This window comes from Arvicola amphibius, chromosome 5 (genome assembly GCF_903992535.2).
Source record: "Arvicola amphibius chromosome 5, mArvAmp1.2, whole genome shotgun sequence".
Taxonomy (NCBI): Eukaryota; Metazoa; Chordata; class Mammalia; order Rodentia; family Cricetidae; genus Arvicola; species Arvicola amphibius.
The window spans coordinates 26,253,883-26,272,951 of NC_052051.1; positions in this window are offsets into that span (position 1 = coordinate 26,253,883).

Consider the following 19,069-nt stretch of genomic DNA (forward strand, 5'->3'; position numbering starts at 1 on the left):
GCGGCAGCGGTGGCTGTCAGCTTGTGCGGCTCATCCTGCTCCTGCTCCGGCTCGGGCTCCCGCTGCCGCTGCTCTTCCTCCTCCTCCCGCGCCCGCCTCCACCACGCCGCGGGATCCCACCTGTTAGAGCGGCGCAGCCTGCGCCGCCGCCCGCCCCCCCTCCCTCCTGCGCCCGCGCGCCCAGCCCAGCCCCGCCCGGCCGGGCCCCTGGGGGCACGGGGGCCGCCGCACCCGCAGCGGCCGGAGGGCAGCAGCCTCAGGCGCGCAGTACCCAGCTAGGGACCGCGTTCCATCTGGCCGCCCCAGCCCACAACCTAAGGCCGCGCTCTGCCGGGACGGGCTGGCTGTCCCGCAGGGAGTAGGGCACAGATCCTCGCCCAGCGACCAGCGTCCGCGGCCTCCTGGGTTGGGTCGTCCTAGCCGAGGTAGCCCAATTCGGGCGGTGTGGACAGGCTCTTCTCCTTCCCTCCCTCCCTTCCGGAATTGGCCTGACCTCTCTGGTGTCAGTGTAGCCGGGTGCCAGAATAGAAGCGTTCCCGCTGGGGAACCCCAAGCCACCACCCTTCGGGCCCCCAAACTTCCTCTCTTTCTGTCTCATCTGAATTACCCGAAGATTGGCCGCCCTTGCCTTAATGGAGGTGGGGGTGGGCAGCCCCAGGCCCTACAGAAGTCACCTTGTCCCGTGGCCTCACTAAAGCCAACCTCACAGCGCCACTGAAGACCTTGACACACCCACAAGCCCATGCTGGGAGCCTGACCTTCCCTGGTGCACCTTGACCTAGAATCCCTGGGTGAGTAAACTTAAGTGACTTCAGGTCCCCTCGTCCCTAAACAGATCTGACCAGTGTAGAGCTTCTTCCCACCTCCATGAAATTACAAGCATGAGTAAAAGTTCAAGCCAGTTCTCCAGGATTTCTGCCTTCCTTTCTTATCAGGGCCTAAGAAATTCCTACACCATCTATCCTTTCTGCTGCTCCCTGGGCCCCCCACCCCCGCATCCCCAGGTCACTCTTACAGGTATGCGATCACTCAAGAGTTGAGTCCCAGAACAGGATCATTTTCTGCCTCAGAACTACTAGGTACCCGTACCTGAGTCGTTGGGACTATTGGGTGCTAGGCCCTGGCAGCTGTGAAGACATCTCTATCTTCCAGAAGGTTCTGGGGATTGGAGAGTTGGCCCTGTTCTGCTCAAGGTCATGAGGAAGGAGTGGGTTTTTTGCTTAGTTCTGCCTGGCACCCGTCACCATTTCACACACAGACAGGCCTTCCCTTCTCAGGTGGGAGCTACAGTTCACTCTTCCTACCCCTCCAATCAGAGGCCCCAGATGCTCAGGACCCTATCTGACTCATCGCTGAATTTCCCAGCCCTGGCACAGCGGCTGGCACGCAGTAGGTACCAAAAGATGCTGGGAGAACCTAAGGGGTCTTCCAAGTCCCAACCTCTCCGCATGTCACATCGATTATTTTTAGATAATTTACATTTCCATGTTACTTTATATACACCAACAATTCCATACTCACTTTTCCTCTTTCTCTTCTCAGTATCTCTTTTTGGATCTGTGCCACCATACCCACTTTAAGGAGGTGGCCACTGGGAGCTGGGTGTGGTGGTAAAGGAGGCAGGAAGATCAGGTTCAAGGCCAGTTCCCATAGCTTAGCCAGCTTCGAGATAGCTTGGACTCCACTGGGGTTCTGAGGAGTCCTTCTAGCTAGATGACCATCGCTGCGGTCTGGGGACTTCTATCTGCCTTTCCCGGGATGCAGGCATTCCTCCAGTTGGCTCCCTTTCTGAGAGCCAAAGTGTTCTGCCTGGCAGTGCTCATGATCACTGAGTGAGGGGGTCCTGTAGATGGTGGGGACCTCATCTGAACCCACTTGAATAACTACTAAGCCATGCCCCTCTCCATCAGTCTAGATCTTTGCCTGCTTTTCAGACCCTAAATACCTGATTTTCAGTCCTGAGCTAAGGTCAGTGTGTTTGGTGAGCCTTGTGCAGAGCCAAACAGACTTGGAATTGAATCCTGTTGGGACCTGCAGCAGCATGTTTCATGCTTCCAGGTTCTGCCCGACAGCTTCTACCTTGGCTGGGTGACCCCAACTTTATCATCTGTGGCATAGGCAGCGTGCCATGTATATAAATACTCAAGATGATATTGGATCTGAGGGTATCTGCTATATAAGATGTCCAGTAAATGCCCACTTCTTCATGGGGGCCGCGAAGTATTAAAGGTAGGACATGCACTTTACTGATACTTTTTTGGTATTTCATTCACTCTGCAAACATTGGTGGGAACATGTTCATGGGCTTCTCAAGGTCTCACTCTTCTGAAACTCCTCGATGGGTGGGATAAATGGCCTTCAAATAAACCAGCTGTCAGGGTACCATGGAAGTAAATAATGCAGGAAGTGACTGCTATTCTTAGGGGTTAGGCAGGCCCCTCTGAGGAGGTAGGCTTGGAGAGATGCCTTAAATAGCAGGTATCTTAGAGTCAGACATACTAAGATCTGAGCAAAAAGCTTTCCAGGGAGAGGGAATAGCAAAAGCAAAAGCCCTGAAGTGAGCCAGCAAGATGGCTCAGCAAGCTGGATGACTAATCTGGATGACCCGAGTTCAATCCCCAGGACCCACATGGTTGCCAAAGAGAACCAATTCCTGCACGTTGTCTTCTGACCTCCACGTGGCATGTCTCACTGCCCTCCCCCAGGACAGCCTGGGCTATGTAGAGAGACCCTGTCTTAAAAAATGAAAACACAAACAAAGAAAAATGTTCCAGGACAGCCATGGCTACAAAGAGAGACCCTGCCTCAAAAAAACAACCAACGAACCAAAACCCAGAACATTTCCCTAAAGCTCTTGGCAGGAAAGAAGTACCATCTTTTAGAAACTGGAATTGGTGAGCTGAGAGGGGATTGGAAAGCAGAAGTCTTGTTTGCTTTCTCTCTCTCTCTCTCTCTCTCTCTCTCTCTCTCTCTCTCTCTCTCTCTCTCTCTCTCTCTTTCTTTCTTTCTTTCTATCAGGGTTTCAGTAGCTGTCGAGCCAGTCCTGGAACTCACTCTGTAGACCAGGCTGGTCTCAAACTCACAGAGATCCGCCTGCCTCTGCCTCCCGAGTACTGGGATTAAAGGCGTGCGCCACCACCCCCTGGCTGTTTCCTGTTTCTTAAGTTGGTCTAACTGGAACTTGCTATTAGACTAGGCTGGTCTCGAACTCACAGAGATCCACCCACCTCTGCTTCTACCTCTGCCTCCCGAGTACTGAGGTTAAAGGTATGTGCCAGTCACTGTGCCCAGCAGAAGGTAGGAATATTGAGGTCCAGGGAGGAAACTTTGGATTGTATCCTAGATCCATAGGAGACTGCGGTACAGCTCCAAGGCTACAAGACCAGAAGCCTAGGCTGCTCCACAGGGCCAGCTCCCTGACACCAGGCACAAAAGGTGCTGCAAAGAGACGGGAGATGGCTGAGTCCTGGGGTGAGGGTGACCTTCTGCCACCCATGCCTATCCCTACTACTGTGGATCTTTGGCCTGTTCCTGTCAATGGCATCTTTCCCAGAGAATGAAGGCTTAGGGCCTCCCTCCACATCCATGGCCCTGGAGCAGTTAACTCCTCTCTTCCTCCCCTTCCAGACACCTGTCAAGGAGACAAAGGAAGCTCACCTGAACCCTAGTCAAAAACTAGTAAAATGCTCTGCTGTTATTTTTTAAGGTGCATTTATTTTATTTTGTGTATATGAAAGGTTTGCCTGTATGTATGTGTGTACCGGGTCCATGTAATACCTGTAAGAGGCCAGAAGAGGGTATTAGATTCCCTGGAACTGGAGTTACAGAAGGGTATAAGACTCCATGTGGGTGCTGGGAACTGAAACCACATTCTCTGCAAGAGCAGCAAGTGCTCTTAACCTCTGAGCCATCTCTTCAGTCCCTGCCCTAGGTTTTTTGGTTTCTGTTTGTTTGTTTGTTTGTTTGTTTGGTTGGTTGGTTGGTTGGTTGGTTATTGGTCCAAATGTCCAAACCCCAGACTTACAGCCCCTTCCAGTAGTACTAGCAATGCACAAGGTCACTAAGTCAGTAGACGAATAAACTGAAACCCAAAATGGAAAGAATCTGGTTCCCAGAACACTGGCGTTGTCTAGCCTGTATCACCTGCCTGTCATTGAGCTCTCCCGTGTCCAGGATGATAGGACTATGTACAAACAATGGCTATGTGGCCCCTATGGCTGTCCTAGGAAGCTCCTGGCTTCGGCTACCAGTCAAGTGAGGCTGATGCTGACGGAGGCCCACCTCTAAAGGGCTCAGTAGCTGGCACCATGCCTGGCACCACTCTATCAAGCCACCTCCACCTTAGTATCTCCCTGTCAGTTTGCCAGGCCACCTGGGTTTCTCACCCCTCAGCTGACTCAAATATTTCTGGTCACTGATGGACCACTGGCTTTTCCCAAGTGTTGACTCTGAACCCACAATTGCAAGTGCAACACCCTCTACCCTCTTCCCAAGATAAGGGTTGTGGCTTAATAAATAATTATTGGATGCATGCATGCATGCATAAAGAATGAATGAATGAAGCCGGACTGAACTCTAGTGTCTACTACCTCACCATCAACATCTGTCATTCTCCTAATGCTGCTCTTGGTGACATAAGTCCCTTACCTGTAACCTCAGTTTTAAATGTCGGCAAAATGGGGATATTGATGATAGTCTCCAGCTCAAAGGACTGTGAACAAATAAGAAACTGCCAAATACTAGCTCCTGCTATTATTATGCCCATCAGCCCTTCATGTGGATATTTGTTCTAGCATCCTCTGAGTGTCAAACAATCACTGGGTATGGGAAATCAATAGTAAGTGGGCTGGACAGTGCTCAGCCTTCTTGACACTAAATTGCATTTTTTTTTGACATAAAGTCTCAAGCTGGCCTCGAACTCACTGTGTACCTGAGGATGACCTTGAACTCCTTCCTGACTTCACTTTCTAAGTGCCAGGATGATAGGTGTGCACCACCACATCTAGTTTATGGGGTGCTAAGGATCAAACCCAGGGCAATGTGCAGGCTAGGCAAACTCTCCTGATGCACAATTAATAAAAACTCAGAGACAGATACTGAGGTTCAGCTTGAAGACCAGGAAAGCAAAGCACCAGTCACTGGCTCTTACCTCGACCTCAGTCCAAAAATGGCGATCCTGCCTCCTGGAATCTCAGAATGAGACTGAGACCGAGAGCTGTCTCCTCCTGTCTTACACTTCTCTCTAGTTCTGGGATTAAGGACATGCACCACTACCACCTGGTTTCTATGGCAACTACTGTGGCTACTGGGATTAAAGGCATGTGTCATTGCTGCCTGGTCTGTAAGGTTGGCCAGTGTGACAGTTTTACTTTCCTGATTTTCAGGCAAAGCTTTATTTATTAAAATACAAATGAAATGCCATGACACACTCCCAGGCTGAGACTAGTAGATTGAGATTTCAAACCCAAAGGCCATCAGTGGGGCAGGAAATCTTGCCTGAAAATGCCTGGGAAACCCATGGGCCAGTAGTAAGATAGACGTCCTTAGGGCAAGGAACAGGAGAAGGGCGGTTAGGTCTCCACTTCTGCAGTGGGCTTCACTGTCTATGGGTGCACAGTCAGGTGGAAAAGCTCCGCCCATGTTCACAGCCCCTTAGGTCCAACAGCCACCTTTCCAGAAGTGAAAACTTAAGGCCATACCAGAGCTAACTAATTCAGAGGTTTCGTTCAAATATCATTTCCCTGGAGGAGCCCCCTCATTCCCTTACCTGCTGGGTCTGCCTTCCCAAACTCAGAAGCTCCCTCCACTATGACACCTGTTCCTTCACTCCTAGGCATCTCACCCACTGGGATGTGTGTTCGGAACAGGGACTCAGTCCTGTATACCATAATCTCTAATGTCCACCATGGTGAAGGAATGAGTGAAATCCGCCAGTAGGGTGGCACACATCTGTGATCCCAGCACTTGGGAGGCACAGACAGGACAACCTTGAGTTTGAGGCCAGCCTGAGCTGTGAGCACTTTGTCTCAAGCTCCCAAGAAGAAACGAAGCGGTAAGGAAACCCTAAATGTTTGCGCACACAGTGCACTTGTCTTGTAACTGAAACTTCTGAGGTGACAGAGAAACAAGGCTGGCGAGTCACCCCCTTCATGTAGCCTCAGTTTCCTCACCTGTAGGGTGGAGCCAGCGCCGGCTTGGCCAAAGCTTTGTGAGATGCCATTCCGACATGGGGCAGATGGGTGTGCCATCAAGGTGACAGATGGAGCCCTCAGTGGGGGAGGCTGAGGAAGGGGGCCTGGAGGCTTCCTATGGGACACAAAGGAAGCTGACACTGGATCTGTCCCGTCACCTGAACTCACCAGTAATTTATTGATGCTGGACTCCAGGTCAGCTTCACAGAATGGGGTAGTGCCCGAGGGCTCCCCCTGCCTCACTCACAAAGGGGTGGGGAGCACGGGTCTGCTTGGCACAGAGAAACTGCCTGGTGAGCCCTCCCTCCGTAGCCCCTACTGTGTGCCAGGCACGGGGGAGACGGGTCCCTGCCTGTCATGATGTGACATGTCCCTGAGTCACATCAAGTAGGATGGGTGAAACTGGACAAATACTGAGAGCTGCTGAGGGCCTGCGGGTAACTGCGTTATATGTGTTATATCTGTTTGCATGGGTCAGAAAAGTGCCACCTTGGGGAGACTATATGCTGTTCTGCTCATCACACAGCCATGTAGGCTGCAGGAGCATTCAAACCCAGATCTGCCTGGCTCCAAAGCCCAAGTTTATTTGGCTGGCCGGGGGATGCAGAACAAATTGGCTCCAAAGAGCTCCATGCCAGGCTGCTGGCACGGCCTGTGATCCTGGCTCTCAGAAGGAGCGTCATGAGTTTGAGGCCAGCCTGGGCTTCAGAAAGAGACTCTGTCCCAGAAAGGAGAAGAAGAAGAGGAAAAGGAAAGGATAGGGGAAGGGAGTGGAGGGGGAGGTGAGGCCATGAGAGAAGAGGGGAGAGAAAAGTCCGTGTGTTCAGAGAAGCCCACCAGGCTCACGCCTTTAATCCTAGCACTTAGGAGGCAGAGGCAGGCAGATCAATGTGAGTCTGAGGCCAGCCTGGTCTATAGAGTGAGTTCCAGGACAGGCTCCAAGACTACACAGGGAAACTCTGTCTTGAAAAATAAGAGAGAGAGAGACAGAGACAGAGAGAGACAGAGACAGACAGAGAGAGTCACTCTCTAGAGGCTGTCCATTCCACTGTTGGCCTCCTGGTACCTTGGGGGTGAGTAGAAGGAGCAAGGGCGGCTGTGTGTGTCTGCCAGGGAAGTAGACAGAACAATAGTGCCATTGACCCAGGTTCTAACTTGGAACGGGGTCATGGCTCTTGAATGGGCTATGGCACTGCTTCTCAACCTTCCTGAGGCTGCGACCCTTTAATACAATTCCTCATCTTGTGGTGACCCCAACCATAAAGTTATTTTGTTGCTACTTCACAATTGTAATTTTGCAACTGTTATGAATTGTAATGTAAATATCTGTTATGTGACCCCTGTGAATGGGACGTTCAACCCTAAAGGAATTGTGACCCACAGGTTGAGAACCTTTGGGGTTTGTGGGGCCATGGAAGGTGGTGGAGCAATGAATCCTTGTTTCCCCAAACTCAGAGACTTGAAGGGGACAGCTAGGGTGTTGGGATGTGGCCTTCGATGTGGTCCAGTGTGCAACTCCAGCTTTGCTGCCACCCACTGTCCTTAGTCCACGGGCCTGCTGGGCTCCTTCTGAACAAGACACCTCATATTATCCGAGGTCCCCTTATCACACCATCTCCCCAGGTTTTGTGCCCTTGGCTTAGGGGCCTGATTCCTGGAGAAACCCATTTCAGCCTTAGCCTCAGAGGTACAAGGTGAGCTGGGCAGGGACTGTTCTCCAACTACACGGCAGTACTTCCGCACGCGGGGACCTGTGTCACTCTTCCTCCTGGCCTGCCCTGCATCCCACGTACTCTGAGAAATGCTGCTTCCTTCCCCCATCTCTCCCACAGGTACAGGTGAGGCAAGATGGACCTGAAGTTGGCCACTGAAAATTCCCAGCCGCCCCCGTGATCACGGACAGCACCACAGGGACCTGAGCTCAGTCGGGCCTGAAGCCCTTTTTACATCCCTCCATCTCTTGGGGCTGGGTTTCTTGCCACTTGAAGAGCCCCGTCTCAGAGCCACAAAGCCCAGGGCCTGTCTTCCTGCCTGCTAAGAAACAGGTGTCCACGGAGTGGCTCATAGACAAGACGTCCAATCTGAGGTCATACCCACATGAGGTTTTGTCAGATAGGTTAGCTGGCCAAGTCTCTAGTCAGCCAGGACGTCGTCCACTTCAGATCTTCCGAAAGAGGAGGAAAACCAAAGCTGGATTAGACCCCCAACTTGAGATCGTCTTCCCCAACTTCTCCATCTCAGAAGAGGGGAAACAGAGGCCCAGAGAGGGCAGACAAATGGCAGAAAATCTGGGTCCTAGGTCCAACTACCCTTCCCGTCAGCCAGTGCTCTATCTCAAAGCCCCTCAAAGCCTATCATTCACCTATGCATCAAAATATTAGGAGTGAGGGCTCCGTAGCCAGCGCCTGCACTCACCCCCTGCACTACCTCTGGTCAACTGCATGACCTTAGCAGCTAAATCTGACTCAAGGCAGATTGGGGGGGAAAGCCCTTGCAGGGTGTCTGACACACAGTAGGCCCTCAAATCATGCCAGTCTCACTGGGACCTTGGCCTTCTCGGTCCATACTAAGCTCACGGGTTCTTGGTCCCACAGAAGAGCGATGGTCCCTCCAGACAAAGCTGCCAGCACTAGCTCCAGGACTTCGGATGTAGCAAGACCCTGAATTCCAGCCCTAGCATGATTTTTAAAAATGAATCTGGTTCAGGTGGGCTTTCTCCCCGAGTCTGCGCAGTCCGAGGCAGCAGATGGCCTCTCCCTGATCTGACGAGGCTCTCTCTGTTGTTGAGCTTAGTGGTCTCTTCCTGCATTCCACCCCAGCTCTCTGAACCAGGTTCTGTGGGCTGGAACGCAGAAGAGACCACAGGGGAACTGAGGCCTTGGGCTCTCTGCTAGAGCTTGCTGCTGCTTGGCCCTTGAACAGTTGCCTCTCAGGAAGCGTTTGTCCTTGGGCTGGCCAGAAGGACGTGGTTCCTGGAGAGCTGCCTCTACCACCCCACCCCTCCGCACACCCCAGCCTCACTCCTCTCCTCTCGGAGCCTCCTGCCTCACAGTTCATCCCCCAGATGGAGAGTCAGCATCACAGAGCATCTCCACATCCCCAGTAAGGGAAACGGAAACTCAGCAGCTAGGCAGATTGCAGTTAGACTGCAGGAAGGACCACTCACTACCTTGCCAGATGGCTATAACCTGAATCGTGTGTGACCTAAGAAGAGCCTTACAGTGGAAATCAGGAGGCTGTAACTACATTTGTCACCCCCTCTGGCCTTGCCTTTGTCTGTATGCCCACAGATGGGGACTGTCATTCCTACTTGCCACAGAGACTTGGGATGAGAAGGTATGGTAAGGCTGGAGATGTCGGTCAAATAGCTCCCCTAGGTTTCTCTTGCTCTCTTTGTGGAAGGAATTCCTAGGGTCAGGCCTTGGTCTTGGGCCCAGGGACCCACCAGTGACATGTGTTCCTCCAGGACCCTGACTCAGGCAGATACTTTGCTAACGTCAACCTTCTCCCTCTTCTCCAGCCACTCTGGAGGCAGAAAGAAGCCTGAGCAGTCAAGAGGCTCAGAGCTAATCCTGGGTCTCCTCCCTACTTACTCTCAACCTGGCCATATCCCTAGCCCAAAATAGTCTCAGTTTCTCTATCCGTGCCATGAGACATTTGGAAGGCTGCCAAGGCCCCTTCTCACTTGGTCTGGAAACCCCTTTACTGACCCTGCAAGGTTACATCTGCCTACCTCTGCTATCCCTGAAGGTTTCAAATCTGCTGCCCCTCCTTTGTTTGTGGAATTCCTCAGCTTCCTCCTACCTTAGGGCCTTTGCACAAGCCCTCCCCTTTTCCCACCTCAAATCCACCTAATTGTCTCCTGCCTGCAGCTCTCAGCTTTGTCCACTCCCTGCAGAAGTCCCCAAATCCTCCCACCTCCCCCTCCCCCACACAGCTCACTCCCACAGAGTCCTAGGTCCCAGCCTCTGAAGCCTTCACGTGACTTCTGGGTTGATGATTCTTTACTGTGAATTCTGAGAGCAAGGGCTGACTCTGCCTGGTCCCCAGTGTCAGCACTAGGCAGATAATCAGCAGGCAGCTGGTGAGTCCGTGAATGGATGACCTCCCGACCTTTGGAGGCTATGCAGGGTCACCTCTGCTCACTAAGCACTCCCTTTCAGTACCTGTGTTGAGGACAAAGGGGCCCTGGCCTTGGGGCAGAGGAAAGGCCTTGAGAATCCACTGTGGCCCCACACTTTAGGGAATAAAGAAGGATGGGCTCCTTCAGAAAGTGGAACCATGATGGACAGGCTGTTTTCTGTGACGGCTCCCTCCCCTCTACTCTCTGAGCGCTTTCCTGGCATGTCTTGGGACTTGACAGCGTCCCGGACCTGCAGAACTCATATCAATTCTGTTTTGGGGTACACTGGTAGGAAGACAACCACGCAACAGGCTACAGCAGGTATGTGCAGGACCTCAGGCGGGAAGGCCAGTTGGCAAAGGTGGAAAATGAGGCACAGAGTGGGGACAGATAAACACTGAGAGCCCGGTGTAATTCTTGACTTCTGGGGGCTAAGGGAGAAGATCTTTGCCTTTGACCCAAGGGCCCCTGGTTTCAGAGTCCATCCCTCCGAGGCACTCACAGGAAATTCCCTCAAGGTCTGGACAGCAAATGGAAACAGCCCCAGCCCTGCCACTCACTAATGTCTTACTTGGTCTCTTTTATTCTTGGCCTCTGTTTCCTCACCTATGAGACGGAAGCAATCTAAACCAACAAGTCATCTGGACGCAGGACTCAGAGCAGGGAGTAGCCAGAGACATCCACACTCAGGCACTAGCTTGCCCACCCAGCCAGAAACAGGAGCAACGAGTTCTCATCCTGCACCAAGGCCAAGGACCGTGAGCTCGGCTCTTGACCTTATGCCCCTGGGCCCACTAGGCAAGAGTGGGAAAGGCACTTCAAAGAATCCGGTGTTCCTTGGATGAGGTGGCACATTACCCAGAGGAGTCCCAGCACTCCAGAGACTGAGCAAGGAGGATCCCAAGTTGAAGGCCATCCTGGGCCCTCCATGTGTGAACCAGGCTGTTTGACCGAGCCAACTCTTCAGGGTGGAAGCCTGTGATCCATATGCTGTGACTGTCAGAAGCAGAAATGGCACCCATTGTGGCTCCTATGGTCACCTGGCTCTCAGTGGTCCAGGCACTAAGGTGCACAGAGGTGTTGGCCCAGAGAGGGGTGGCCACCTGCCAATGAGGCCCAGGACCTGGAGAAGCACAGGCTGAGCTCCCCTTCCTGGCTACTCCAGCTGATCCTGCTTGTCGGTCACACCATGTTCCTTTTAGGGCCAGGTGCTTGCCGGGCTTGAAGGGAACCAGACCACAACACACATAGGTTACGGAAGCAAGATCAGAACAGGGGAGGGGCTCACCATAGGTCACCCAGGTCTGTTGGAAGCCTTACTCTCCAGGTGACAGTATAGGGACTTGCATTCTGAACCTCCAGTAGGAAGTGCCTATGGGAGACTCCTGAAGGCAGATAAGACTACGGGGGAGGGGCTGTCAGGCACACTACCCCAGATCTCACTGGGTAAGAAAGAAGCAGAGATCATGTAGCCAGGAACCCCCAAGCCCAAAGCTGAGGAACTTACAGACCCTCTTTTGGAATCAAGGGAACTAAGTTCTTCTTGAAGATGGAGAAACAGACAAAGTAAAAGGATGTGCCGGGCGGTGGTGGCGCACGCCTTTAATCCCAGCACTCGGGAGGCAGAGGCAGGCGGATCTCTGTGAGTTCGAGACCAGCCTGGTCTACAAGAGCTAGCTCCAGGACAGGCTCCAAAGCCACAGAGAAACCCTGTCTCGAAAAACAAAAAAAAACAAAAAAAAACAAAAAAAAACAAAAAAAAAAAAAAAAAAAAAAAAAAAAAAAAAAAAAAAGTAAAAGGATGTTTATGTCTGGGACCACCGAATTGGGGGCAGACACATTAAGTCCAGCCTGGGGAGAGCAAAGGACCTTTGGTTGCACGAAGAGCAGAAGATCAGAGAGAGGGGAGGCTGATACCAGTAAGTAAATGGTTTGGACTCTGAGACAGAGTCATTTGAAATCATTGGTTTGGCAAAGTCTGGTCACCATCTGGCTAGCCCAGTGCCAGTGCATGCCTGCAACCTGAGCACAGGAGGCAGAGACAGTATGGAAGCTTGAGGCTAGTCAGGAATACACAGAAGTATGTGTAGTGTAGTGTGTGTGTGTGTGTGTGTGTGTGTGAGAGAGAGAGAGAGAGAGAGAGAGAGAGAGAGAGAGAGAGAGAGAGGGGGGAAAAGGTTTGGTCCTCTCCCCTCATCTCCAGACTCACTTGCCCCCTGTTGGGCATCTCAGCAGGATGTGTTTACACCTGACCCCCTAGTCCCACCTAGAGCCTGTTTGGCTCACACCTTCCCATGTCTGCCCCTTGGCTGAAGCCTTGGTCATACTTGACCCTGCCTTGACAGCAGATCCACCCACAAACACTTTTGACTTTGTTTCCCTACTCCAGCACTCCCTCTGTCTGAAGCCCTAGGACAGTCCTTTCTGCCTCTCTTGTCTCTTCTGACCTACAGCTGGCCCCACAGTGGCTCACTCTATCCTGAAGGAGACCACTAAAATGAACCACACCCCCAGTTCCATGCTCCAAAGTCCCCTGTGTCTCCCCACCTTCCTCAGAATAAAGTCACCCCTCAGTCCTTGGGGCTTTGATGCTCTGTGGCTCTCCTGCCTCTAGGCATTTGCGCATGGTGTCCTCTACTTGGCCTGCCCTTCCCGAGGGAGGCGGCTGCAAGGCCAGTGCTCTGTCAGACCTGTATGTCAGTAAGCCACTATCATCTTCTTTGGAGGGCAAGCCTGGGATGGGAGTGTGGCTCCTGTCTAGAATGCACCAGACTCTGGGTACCATCCCCTGTGCATCATACAAATCTTTCTGGAAAATTCCACATTGCTTTCTAAAATCTAATGTAGTTGACATAATAATTCTGGTCTTCTCAACTCACACACCCTGAAGAATTTTAGCTTCTTGAGAACAACAACAAAAAAAGGCTTTGGATCATTCAGGCCCAGATCAGCATCTGGTGCCTGGGGTACAGTTGGTAACTCCATGAGGCTCCGCTCCACCGAATCCCTGAGGGCTCTCCTAGCAGGAGAGGAGGATAGTTGAGTCTCCTCTCACCCAAGGAACTGGAGGTTCAGGGGGATATACATGAAGTCTCAAGTCCAAGATACAGGGAGGCAGGCCCTAGCCTCCAGGCCCAGCTTCCCACAGTCCTGCCAGACTGAGTGGCTCAGGATGGGCAGGGGCAGCTCAGAGCACTGTGTGGTCAGGGCCAAGAGAAGGCTAGCATCAGGGAGGCAGTGGAGGGTGCAGACCACAGTTCTGGGTGGTGCAAGAGGGTATTGGGAAAGGCCGACTCCATTCTGCTATGGCCCAGTCCTTAGTGACAAAGGAAGTCAGCAAGATTGAAAATAAGTCTGAATTTTGGGAAGTGAAAGTGGACGCTGAGAAGGCTCAGTCGGAAGAGAAAATGGGCCTCCTAGAGAGGTCAGGGATGTGGGCAGCGTTGCCTTCTGAGCCTGGAGACAGTAGTGCTTGGGATGGGGATAGACTCTGCCCTGACCACAGCTCTCTGAGCCTTTGTTCCCTTGTCTATAAAGCGGCTTAATGTGACTCCTGCTTTCCTGGGACCCAGAAAGCACAGAAACAAGACCTTGAGGCTGAAGCTCCCAGACCTGCCTTGGTGCTTCCTCAAGGGAGACCCTGGTCTCTAGGCAGAAAAAGACTCTCCCTCCCAGGATTCCCAGCTCCTCAAAAGTTCTCTTGCTTTCTCTTCATGTGTCTTCCACGAGAAGACCCCTTTTGGGTCTTCACGCTGCCTTTAAGACACAACTAGGGTCCTGACATACGGGAAGTGTCCCACTCTGGGCCCCAATAGGAGATGTGAGGGCAGACACTGACAGATGTCCCTGCCCCTAGGGGTCAGCCTGGATTTGTGGTTAGCGGAGGGTACCAATGGTAGGGTTCATGTTTCCCTGGCCTAAGGTTATCTGTTTTCAAAATGGGAGCACTTGGAAATGAGACACACAGCTTCTCTGTCCCAGGTCATGAGACATGCATCCCACAAAACACCACGGCAGGCTCGCCAGAGGGTACCTCAGCTGGCGGGGGAATGACTGCTTTCTCCAGCTCTCACTCTGATGGGAAGCTAGCTTTAGAAGCTTCTGTGGTGTAGCTGGGGACTCCTCACCTACCAAAGTCAGAAAGCTCCGAGAAAGATCGATGCCAACTATCTGCAGGGGTCCAGTTATCATCCAGGCTTCCGAAAGGTTAGACCACTTGCCTACAACAAATAAAGTCCAAGCAGCGAGGGTACCCAGCCTTCTTGACTTTCCCTGCCAGGGAGCAGACATGCCATCTGCTCTGAGGGAGTTGCTGGTAGCTGGAACAGGGTATGACTTCAGAGTACACCCTACACTTAGAATTCCTGCACACTTACAACAGGGCAGTTTCTGATGGGGGTGAGCAGCAAGGGTCTCTCAGGACATTCTCCTCCCGTCCTGGAGTCCCTGCCCTTACCAGTTCTTAAGGGCTCCTGCTGTCTCTAGGAGACTTCAAGGCAGGGAACCAACTCAGAGCTGCAGGCCCACGTAGCTCTGAGAGCCCCAGGCCCGCCCTCTTGTAGGCTTTAGTGCCCTCTGGACACTCACGGGAGGCAGAAGGATTATCATACCCTCACTTGGATGTTTGCTCTGGTCAGTCTCTCCTCACAGATGCGGAGAGCCTTTCACCTGACAGACAGGACTCAACATCTGAAGGCAGCTCCTCTACAGGCTCCCAGCCCCGGGAGAGAACACTGAGTTGTCCTTGACAATCTAACACCAATCTCCAACTTGGCTCTAGCCTGCTCTGTGAACTAACTAATCTGACCACCCCCCGACAAACAGGCTGCAAGTCCTCCTGGACAAGCAGATCGAGGAGATTTGAAGGGACTCACCCTCATTGCTTGGCTGTGCGACCCTGGGCTGCAGGTTTGGGTCTATGAAGTGAGGGCTGTGGCTAACTGCCTGGGCCTTGAGTTGGTGAAATGCTCTTCCGTGCCTTTCTGGACACGCCCCCACCTCCTGCAGCTCCAGTTTCTTGTGTTGATACTGACGTCCTGAGCTCCCTTGAATGCCAAAGCCCACTCCTTCAGGCTTGGTGGTCTCTTCAGCTTGACTGTACTCCCTTCTCCACCTGCTGAGTCTCCCCTGGGCACTTGCAGGACCCCTCAGACATCAGATCACTTTATTTTGTGATAATGGTAGTGGTTAGTCCTTTCTTGGCTCATAGGGGCTTCTGTCTGGTGTTCTGGCCCATTACGGGACTTGTGGCCTACTGCTAGTGCCTAGGGACAAGGCCATTCGGCAGAGGAGCAGGTGGCAGGGACTGTTCAGCTCTCAGTGTGTCACCACCGCCTCTCACATCACCTGTGGGCCAGCTCCTGGCTCTCTGAAGCTTCACCTGGTCTCCTGCCTTCCACTTGACCCTGCCCTTTGTGATTCACGGTGCCAGAGTCCTCAGGGTAACATTCCCAGTCCCGCAGCGGTATGGAAGCCCTTCCTTCCGGCTGTTTCACGGCTTCCATGAGGAGCCATTTCTCCAACAGGTGCTTTGTGCCCAGGTGCAACCTCAGCCTCCCATCAGTGTGGTGTGGGGCCACACTCGGAGCTCCTGGGCCAGCATGACCTTCTGTAATGACCAGTTCACCGCAACCCCAGACTCCACTTTCAGCTTGCCAGGAATGGAGCAGAGAAAGGAACCTGTGACCTTCTTCCCAGGTACACTGGTGGGAGGGAGGGGATTCCTCCCAGGCTTGTTCTGCCTCGCTGCCCCTGGCCACTAGCCCCACCCCTCTCTGCCTTGTCTGTCTCCTCCACTAGCACACGCCCTCCAAGAAGGGCAGGCAGGGGCTGTTTGTTCTGTCCTCTGTTCCATCCCCAGCACCGAGGACAGTGCCAGGCTGAGGAGCTCTTGGTTGAAGAGAGGTACAGAATCCTTGCGTGCAGGGGAGACTGGACGGCAGGCACTCCAGCATTAAGCAGAGTGATCACGGAATCTCTCCAAGGAGGTGGCATGGCAGAGGCCCAGCGACTTGTTCAAGCGAGGAATGTTCTGGTACGGGAGGTGATCGGTGCAAAGGCCCTGGTGTCTGGCTCAGCCCGGACTGTTCAGAAAGCAGCAGGGGTAGTTGGGAGTTGAGCCGCTGGGTGGAGGCCAGAGTGGGCAGAGCCAGGGTGGAAAGTAATTTGAGTCTTTTTCCTGGAGAGTAAACTGAGGCTGAGGGAAGCTAGGAGGTCACAAAACAAGGAAGTGTCAGAGGTCAGACCAAACCTGGAGCTGCTGGGTCGTGAAGCCAGAGACACAAGGCTTCTCACCCCAGGGGGCCCCATGACTCTGCCCATTAATAGCTAACCAGGGTGGGGCCCTGCTGGGCTTAAGTATGGGCTGAATCCTGAGCCTTTGGGGCAAAGCCCAGTAACAATGAGAGGATAGCCTCTTCCCATTTTGTGGCACCTTCTTGTCCTTTGAGCAGGGCAGTGGCCATCGGCGGCGGGTATCCAGTTTTATTGTCATGCAGACTGGCTGAGATATCACAAGGACAGAGAGACACAGGCAAGGCATTGGCCACTGTAGAACCTTCCCAGGGTTAGGTCACAACCAGGACTCCAGAGACCTCCCCGCCCAGCTTTCCGGCAGCCAACCATGCTCACCCCTTTTCTCCATGGGGCCTTTACTCTGGCCAGTCCCTGTGCCAGAGACTCTCGTCCTTTGTCCTCAGGTTTGGGCAGCCACTCAAAGGCCACCTCCTCAAAGGTTTTCCCTGACCTGTCATGCAGGCCTGTACTGAGGTCTTGCTCTCCATCACAGGGCCCTTTTGGGTCTCTCAGGGGGCTTAACAAAAATGAACCTCTTCATTTTTGAATGAAAAGGTGGCTGCTGACCCACCGGTTTTAGGTGCCCTGATCTCTTTGGGTTGTAAGTGCCCCCAGGATCTTGTTCCCAGGAGTTTCCCCCAGAGCCTTGCGTAGGGGAATTTATCTATTTGCATAAATAAGCAATAAACATTTGTGGAATCTGAGAGTCTACCCCTCAGTCTATAGAGGCAGCAGTTAAAGTTCAGAGAGGTTAAGTCGCTTGCCTAAGGTCACACAGCAAAGGAGAAATTCAGCTAGGGTCCAGCTCAGCTCACCTGACTGCACCCAATGTTCTTTAACTATTTCATTCCCAGGGCTCAGCCAGACCCACACACTCAAATGAGCTCTACCCCCAAGCCCAGTTCGAAAGAGAAGGAAGAAAAGAGTAGGACAGTGGAACAAACAGAAGAATAAGCATGAGAAAGGAGCAGCACCCTGGGACTCCCCTGTTCCCATCTGATGGACCAGCAAAGCTGGGCGCATAGACCGGGGTCTCTGGGCCTCTGGAACCCCTAGCCCCCAACCTGTCTTGCCTTTGCCAGTCCGAGCTGGAAGGGGTTAAGTTTTGTGCTTGGCTCCTGCCTTGCTGTGGACCGTGGCTGGGACAGAACATCTGTCTGTTGCTATGGTTGCCGTACACTTGAAGGGGATGGCTGGATAATTATGGCAATGCCGCTGAGTGAGGGAGCTGATGCCCGGAATTGGCTCGGACCCTTGCCCGCCGGGTGCAGCAGCAGTCCTCAGGTCCGTACTCCAGGTCATGGAGGAGTCTTTGCACAGTGAGCAGGCCTGGCTGCAGGGCCCTGAGGAAACCGGGAGCGGGACAGACACTGTGGCCTTGGGCACCAGAGTGTGGGCAGTGAGCCTGCTGCCATGGGGGAGGAGGGCTCTGATAACTCCCCTGTGCGTCTGCGTGTCCTCCCCCTGGGGAGAAGGCCAGTATTCAGTTCCTGGTCCCAGAAGTTCCTTGGAGCCTGGGGATATCAGACACTGCCCACCTCCATTCCTGGGTTGCTCAGCCCGCTTACCGGGTGACATGCCGGACCCTCGGGCTCTATGCATGGGGGGGACCCAGTTCTGTGTGGGACAGGATGTGTGGCTCCAATCTGGCTCCTTGGGTAGCTGGTGCACCCCAGGCTGCTGCATCACATGATCTGTGATGGGCGTGGGCAGTGGGGTTTGTTAGCCCTGGGTTCACACACACAGATGAACTGCTAGACGTCTCTGTGCTGTCCCAGCAGCTCCAGATGGGAGACAAAACCCAGCACAGTCCCCAAGGTCACCCCTAACCTTCCCGGCTCTTCCCCGTGGTGCTGCCCACTCCTCCTGGCAACTCCTCTCCTCCCACCTGCCTCCCCACAATCGCCACAGAGCCAGGTACAAGCCTGGCAGTCTTTTGTTCATCCTTTCCCTTTAACTGCAAGGAGGAGGCTGCCTTCATTTTTTCTCACTACTTTGGCATAGAGATCCTAGAGTCCTGGGGCTAGGAAGCCATCTTCCTATCTTTCTCTGTTGGCAAGAAACCCAGCCTGGAGGTGCCAAGTGAGGCCACTCCGGACGCGAATTCCTTTTCTGATTCCCTGCCATGAAAGACGACCTCTTTGAAAGCCAAGTGAAATCCTGACTCCTCAGCTCTGCACAGATGTGTTGACCTGCACGCTCATTCACAGATGCGTCCACTCTACGTGCACCGCCAGGCCCTGAGTGAATCAGTGGAGCCCTGCCCCGATTCTGCCCATCCACAGGCCCAGGGACATCTGCTACCGCCAGTGTACACAGCCTGAACCAGACAATATAGATTCAAGTCCCTAGCTGCCAGCACCTCCCCGTACTTCCCACAGGCCTGAGATGGGCAGGGTAGGGGCCACATCGGAGTCACCGTTGAGCAAAGAACACTTAGAGATTAGGGGACACTCAAGGT